We start from the raw sequence: 7730 nt of genomic DNA, 5'->3' as shown, positions 1-7730 counted from the left end.
TGTGGAACATGCTGTCAGAAGTCGTAAAAGAGAAATACTCCAGATGCAGAAACTACAGAACCAGAACCAACAGAAAATAAAATCAACCTTCTCTTGGTGGCATCTGGCTCCGATAATTAAAATGAATGTGTGTCAGTCCGCACTACTTTGGATCGTTATCGAGCAGAACTGGTCATCAGCATGGACGCATGTCCTCTGGAATGCTGGCTGAAGCACTAAGGGATATATGAATGTTTCGCCTACCTTGCAGCGCTGGCAAAAAAGTGCCATGTGAGCACCTGTTCTCACTTTCAGGTGACTTTATAAATGAGAAGCAGGCAGCATTATCTCCTATAAATGTCAACAAACTTGTTTGTCTTAGCAATTGGCTGAACAAGAAGTAGGACTGAGTGGACGTGTAGGCTCTAAAGATTTACATTGCTTTATTTTTGAGTGCAGTTTTTTTGTACATAATTCTACATTTGTAAGTTCAACTTTAATGATAAAGATATTGCACTACAGTACTTCTATTACGTGAATTCAAATACTATTTCTTTTGTGTCTTTTTTACATTGCAAATATTTGTAATAAAAATGAATATAAAATAAGCACTGTACACTTTGTATTCTGTGTTGTAATTGAAATAAATGTACTTGAAAATGTAGAAGACATCCAAAAGTATTTATATAAATGGTATTCTATTATTGCTTAACAGCACAATTAATTTTTAAAATTTTTGATAGCTCTAATTTACACCTTGTTTAAACAGACCCATCAAGCTAACCAGGGGGAGGGGTGGCCCCATCAATAGCACCAGAGGGGGCAGAAACTAAACTATTTGCATTTTAGCTGACAGCTCCTGCAGGGGAAAAAGCAGCAGGACCTGTAGCCTTCGAGACAGACTCCCTTTCGCCTGCCTCAGGAGGTTACTGTCAGAAGAATCCATTGCAAAGGTTCACTGGACTCTGAAAGAGACCAATCCAGGGCTGTGTTTAAACTGGACTGTTTGGTGATTCCTGGGAAAGTAACAAACTATTGCACATTGACTTCTTAAAGGAAGAATACCCTTAACATTCTTTTGACTGATCCAGGACAAGGCTGGATGTTCAGAGCCCCTTTTCTTGAAAACCTTCCAGGCCCCAGCAGGGTGTGAAGTCACCTCACCGGTTGTTGAGGAAGGTGAGGGGAGGTGGGTGGAAGTCCAGGGTATTGCAGGCAGGCAGCAGAATCCAAAGTGTTGGCTCAGGGCTGCCCAATACATAGAGTGCATGCTAGATGCTGACTGTGGGCCTCCCAGGCAGAGGGTCACAGAGGCCAAGCACTGTGAGGCACTCAGGGTTACAGGGTTAGAGCTGACCCAGCACTTCACCAGTCTGGGTTGGGCCCCAGGATGTCACAAAGCCTGAAACTGAAGAGTCATTTTATCTAAGTGTTACTATTTCCAGGTCTGCAGGTCACATCTCAGCCCAGACAAAGCTCCAGACAAGCCCCAGAAACTGGATTTCAGTTTTAAAGGTTCCAACACCACAAACAGAGAAGGAAAAGGAACAATTTGTGGCACAGTCAGAGAAAATGTAACTAACCCCATACACGGTTTGTCTGAGGGACTCAGGGTGTTTTGTCCAGATGAATTAAGACAGAGCACAGAGGGTAACAGAGAGGAGAGGAGAGAGTGTTTGTTTTGGGGGTGCTTAGCCATTTACAAATCTAAACTCATTACTGCCACTGGGACAAGCCAAGGGGACCCGCTGAATTCCACAGAGATGGGTCAGGGACAGGTTTGCTCCATCAGAGACCCCAGAGTCTAAAAAGACTGAGGGTATGTGTACACTGTAAATAAAGTCTTGCGGCAGGGAATCTGATAGCACAGGACAATTGACCTGGGGTGGAAGCTAAAATAGAAATGTAGATAGTTGGGTTTAGGTTGGACCCCGGGCTCTAAATCCTGGCAAGGGGGAAGGAGCTCAGACCCCATGCTTCAGCCCCAGCATTTACGTTGCTATTTTTAGCCCTGCACCCCAGCCTCCCCCATGACCTGGAGTCAGCTGCCACATGCCCTGAGACTCATTGTATTGTTTTGTTTGTGGTGGTGGTGGTGTTTTTTTGCAGTGTAGACATACCCTGAATAATGTAAAATTCCTTCCATTTGGGAGGAGAACTACTACACTGAGTAATTACCATAGATGAGGTATAGAAGAGAGAAAAAGTCTGGAGCACTGGGCCTGGTGCAAGATCTGAGGCCTGAACCAGAGGCTGTGAACCAAAGTCAGGCCATGTGTTATGGAATACGGACTCTGGACTTCAGAAAAGCAGACTTTGACTCCCTCAGGGAACTGATGGGCAGGATCCCCTGGGAGAATAACATGATGTGTAGAAAGAATAGTAAATATGGCAGGCGACCAGCTTGGCTTAACTGTGAAATCCTTGCTAATCTTAAACACAAAAAAGAAGCTTATAAGAAGTGGATGATTGAACAAATGACCAGGGAAGAATATAAAAATATTGCTCGGGCATGCAGGAGTGAAATCAGGAAGGCCAAATCACACTTGGAGTTGCAGCTAGCAAGAGATGTTAAGAGTAACAAGCAGGGTTTCTACAGGTATGTTAGCAACAAGAAGAAGGTCAAGGAAAGTGTGGGGCCCTTACTGAATGAGGGAGGCAACCTAGTGACAGAGGATGTGGAAAAAACTAATGTACTTAATGCTTTTTTTGCCTCTGTCTTCACGAACAGACTACTGCACTGGGAAGCACAGTATGGGGAGGAGGTGACCAGCCTTCTGTGGAGAAAGAAGTGGTTCAGGACTATTTAGAAAAGCTGGACAAGCACAAGTCAATGGGGCCAGATGTTCTGCATCCGAGGGTGCTAAAGGAGTTGGCGGATGTGATTGCAGAGCCGTTGGTCACTATCTTTGAAAACTCATGGTGATCCGGGGAACTCCCGGACGACTGGAAAAAGGCTATTGTAGTGCCCATCTTTAAAAAAGGGAAGAAGGATGATCTGGGGAACTACAGGCCAGTCAGCCTCATCTCCGTCCCTGGAAAAATCATCCTCAAGGTCCTCAAGGAATCAATTTTGAAGCACTTAAAGGAGAGGAAAGTGATCAGGAACAGTCAGCATGGATTCACCAAGGGCAAGTCATGCCTGACTAACCTAATTGCCTTCTGTGATGAGATAACTGGCTTTGTGGATGAGGGGAAAGCAGTGGATGTGTTATTCCTTGACTTTAGCAAAGCTTTTGATATCATCTCCCACAGTGTTCTTGCCAGCAAGTTAAAGAAGTATGGGCTGGATGAATGGACTATAAGGTGGATAGAAAGCTGGCTAGATCGTTGGCCTCAATGGGTAGTGATCAATGATTCCATGTCTAGTTGGCAGTCCATGTCAAGTGGAGTGCCCCAAGGGTGGGTCCTGGGGCCGGTTTTGTTCAGTATCTTCATAATGATCTGGAGGATGGTGTGGATTGCACCCTCAGAAAGTTTGCAGTTGACACTAAACTGGGAGGAGTAGTAGATACGCTGGAGAGCAGGGATAGGATACAGAGGGCCCTAGACAAATTAGAGGATTGGGCCAAAAGAAATCTGATGAGGTTCAATAAGGACAAGTGCAGAGTCCTGCACTTAGGATGGAAGAATCCCATGCACCACTACAGACTTGGGACTGAGTGGCTAGGCAGCAGTTCTGCAGAAAAGGACCCAGTGGACGAGAAGCTGGATATGAGTCAACAGTGTGTCCTTGTTGCCAAGAAGGCTAACGGCATTTTCGGCTATATAAGCAGGAGCATTGCCACCAGATTGAGGGATGTGATTGTTCCCCACTATTCAGCATTGGTGAGGCCCCATCTGGAGTACCGTGTCCAGTTTTGGGCCCCACACTACAAGAACGATGTGGAAAAATTGGAAAGAGTCCAGCGGAGGGCAACAAAAATGATCAGGGTGCTGGAGCACATGATTTATGAGGAGAGGCTGAGGGAACTGGGATTGTTTAGTCTGCAGAAGAGAAGAATGAGGAGGGATTTGATAGCTGCTTTCAACTACCTGAAAGGGGGCTCCAAAGAGGATGGATCTAGACTGTTCTCAGTGGTAGCAAATGATAGAACAAGGAGTAATGGTCTCAAGTTTCAGTGGGGGAGATTTAGGTTGGATATTAGGAAAAACTTTTTCACTAGGAGGTGTGGTGAAGCACTGGAATGGGTTACCTAGGGAAGTGGTGGAATCTCCTTCCTTTGAGGTTTTTAAGGTCTGGCTTGATAAAGCCCTGGCTGGGATGATTTATTTGGGGATTGGTCCTGCCTTGAGCAGGGGGTTGGACTAGAAGACCTCCTGAGGTCCCTTCCAACCCTGATATTCTATGATTCTGTGATTAAACCAGATGTTCACATATTCACTGCCTAGTATGTGAACTTGACAAAGTAGTTGCTAGTGTACCAGGCACTAGAGATTTACATAAATATATCCCAGGGTCCAAAAGGCTGTGGAAGCTGTGTGAGTTGGGGTGTGTGAATACAGGGCGGGTACATATGTAGTGGCTGTAGGCTGGGTGTCTATTAGGGCCCAGGGTTCTGAGCTATATGATGGGTTGGGATGTGTGTCTAGGATGTGCGGGGTTCTTTTAGGGGCAGAGGGGAGGGGACAGGGGGTGGATGGTTTGGCAGAGGGACATGGGGTGCAAGGGGCGCTGGAGCTGTTACTGTACTTGGATTTAATCTTGATTTTTGCTGCCTGTCATATGCTGGTTTTGTGCTTTATTGGAAGTGCTTTATTAACTTTGTGCTTTTTTTGATTTTGTGTTAATTGGCAGTTTGTTTAGTTAAGAGCCAAATTGCTTTTGTTATTTTAACAAAGACTGTGGCTCATTCAGATGCACAACAGTCACAGGAAGAGTGACCCGCCCTTCTTCGCCCAAAAAATGCTTTAAAAATGTTTCCAATATTTTAATTGTATTTATTTGATTGGGTTTTGATTGGACTGGGATGTAAATAGGAGCTTGATTGGCTAGGGAAAATGGTGTACTCAGTTTTGGTCAGCTGTTTATTTTCCTTTAAATAGTAGTGTGTATCTGCTGTTGTTTCATTTTGTTTGCATGTGCAAATGGCTAAATTTAAAATATAATACAGTCCATCCCCCAATATAAAGTATTTAGTTATTAGTATTTAACCAGTATTTTCTCTAGAAGTTTGCACTTGTTTATTGTTATTTTCGTTAATATTAATCATATTACTAGTTTATTTATTAGCTTGGTTTTTTTCCCTCTTGAGTTCCTGTGAATAAATGTTGCACCAGTGAGCTGCCATAGATGAAGTTTAAAACCGATCTGTCTGTATAGATTTTTATTCTCCTTTTGAGGATAGCAGAGATTGTTACGAATTACACCTGAGAGGACACGCACACAACTGCTGAGAATTATACCTTGTAGGACACGCACACAAATGCTACGAATTACACCTGGTAGGACACGCACATAAATGCTGCGAATTATACCTGATAGGACACGCACACAAATGCTACGAATTACACCTGATAGGTCACGCACACAAATGCTGCGAGTTATACCTGATAGGTCACGCACAGTTCGAATCTAGGCTGAGGCACATAAACAAAGTCCACAACTGCAGAGTTCCCAAAGACACTAAGTTTATTACGCTCGAGCGTGGTGCGCCCCTGCTAGCCAGGAGGGGACCCTGAATACCGATTATACAAAGGTTATATACTTTTTAGCAAAGCATTTTGCCCTCATGCATCAGAAACCTTAGCCAATAAACAAACCCTTGTCTTATCTACCACCTATCCCTGCTTGGTGCATTCCTAGTGCTATACCAGTATGTTAATTACACAGCATGGTCCTAAAGCCATGCATCAGTAACCTTTATTATCAGGATGGGAGGCCTCACATCAAGGCCAAGAGACAGGGAGTTAGAGACTGACAAAAACCAGATACTGGGAGTCAAGGCAGGCTGGAGACAAGGAGGAGGATTTTCACAGGGATTCAGTATCTAATGATCACTCCTCCTGGTGTATGATGTGCTGGCATTTAGACAATGGTGGGCCCCAAACCAAAATGGAATCACATGTGCTAACTTTTCCTTAACAAGATGAAGCACACATTTAAGTGCATATTGTTTTACAAAAGTCAGTAGTTGTGCCCACAAAAGGTATAGCGCAGTCCCTGCCCAATTTCCTGTCTAGCCCACCTTAGCCCCCCCACTGGGAAGAGGCTGGAGCCACCCCTGAGGCCTACGGGGCACCTGATAACAGTTTTTCAATATAAAAAGGATGGTGATCTATTGTTTGTCATGTCCACTAAAGGCAAGAGAAGAGGCAATCAGATTAGCAAGGGAGATTTAGGTTAGAAAAAATCTTCCTAACTGTAGGGATAGTTAAACACGGGAACAGGTTACCTAGGGAGGCTGTGGAATCCCTGTCATTAGAGGTTTTTGAGAACATTTAAGTCAAATCCCTGTCAGGGATGGTCTAGGAGGTTGTACTTGGTCCTGTCTCAGCACAGGGGGGATGGACTATATGACCTCTCGAGGTCTCTTCCATCCCTACATTTCTAGGATTCTATGTAAATCAGGAAAACCACAAGGAGTCTGGTGGCACCTTAAAGACTAACAGATATATTTGAGCATAAGCTTTCAAGAGTAAAAACCTCACTTCTTCAGATGCAAATCAGGAACTCCTCAGCTGTGCTCTGTAGAGAGGTGACTGGTCACCTGGTGCCAACTCTCCTCTTTGTTTCTAGATTCATTGAATCATACTTACAGGTGGCTAAAAATATGTGAAATATGTTATTTACATTTCTTCTGCAGCCTGGCAATTGCTCTGGTCACCACGGTGGTATTGGAAGGAACCTGTTCCAAGGAACAGTCTCTGCGGGGTTGTCCACACTAGGAGGTATGTTCTCTTTTACTGTAAAATTCTTGTGTAGACAAGGCAAGTGGCCATTTCACCTCAGTGTAACTTGTTCAAAGGAATTATATGGGATGAGGTTTGGGAAGGGAGTGTTTGTGGTCACCACAATGAGCAACCCTGAGGGGAAGCTACGCCTTCCCTCATCTCCACAAGGATTGCACAGTGAGATCACTCGCTCGTGTTCACTGTCACATTGTAGAAATCCCATCCTTTCTCCTAGTGTGGACACAGACTAAACAATGAGCCCTGGTCTATACTACGAGTTTAGGTCGAAGTTAGCAATGTTAGATCAATTTAACCCTGCACCCGTCCACACAATGAAGCCATTTTTGTCGACCTAATGGGCTCTTAAAATCTATTTATGTACTCATAGATTCATAGATATTTAGGTCAGAAGGGACCATTATGATCATCTAGTCTGACCTCCTGCACAACGCAGGCCACAGAATTTCACCCACCACTCCTACAAAAAAAACCCTCACACCTATATCTGTGCTATTGAAGTCCTCAAATCGTAGTTTAAAGACTTCAAGGAGCAGAGAATCCTCCAGCAAGTGAGCCGTGCCCCATGCTACAGAGGAAGGCGAAAAACCTCCAGGGCCTTCCAATCTGCCCTGGAGGAAAATTCCTTCCCGACCCCAAATATGGCGATCAGCTAAACCCTGAGCATATGGGCAAGATTCATCAGCCAGATACTACAGAAAATTTTTTCCTGGGTAACTCAGATCTTACCCCATCTAATAACCCATCACAGGCCATTGGGCCTATTTACCATGAATATTTAATTATCAAAACCATGTTATCCCATCATATCATCCGATGAGGGGATTAGTGCTGAAATC

This window comes from Lepidochelys kempii, chromosome 14, assembly GCF_965140285.1.
Source record: "Lepidochelys kempii isolate rLepKem1 chromosome 14, rLepKem1.hap1, whole genome shotgun sequence".
Lineage (NCBI taxonomy): Eukaryota > Metazoa > Chordata > Testudines > Cheloniidae > Lepidochelys > Lepidochelys kempii.
This window is presented reverse-complemented; position numbering follows the sequence as displayed.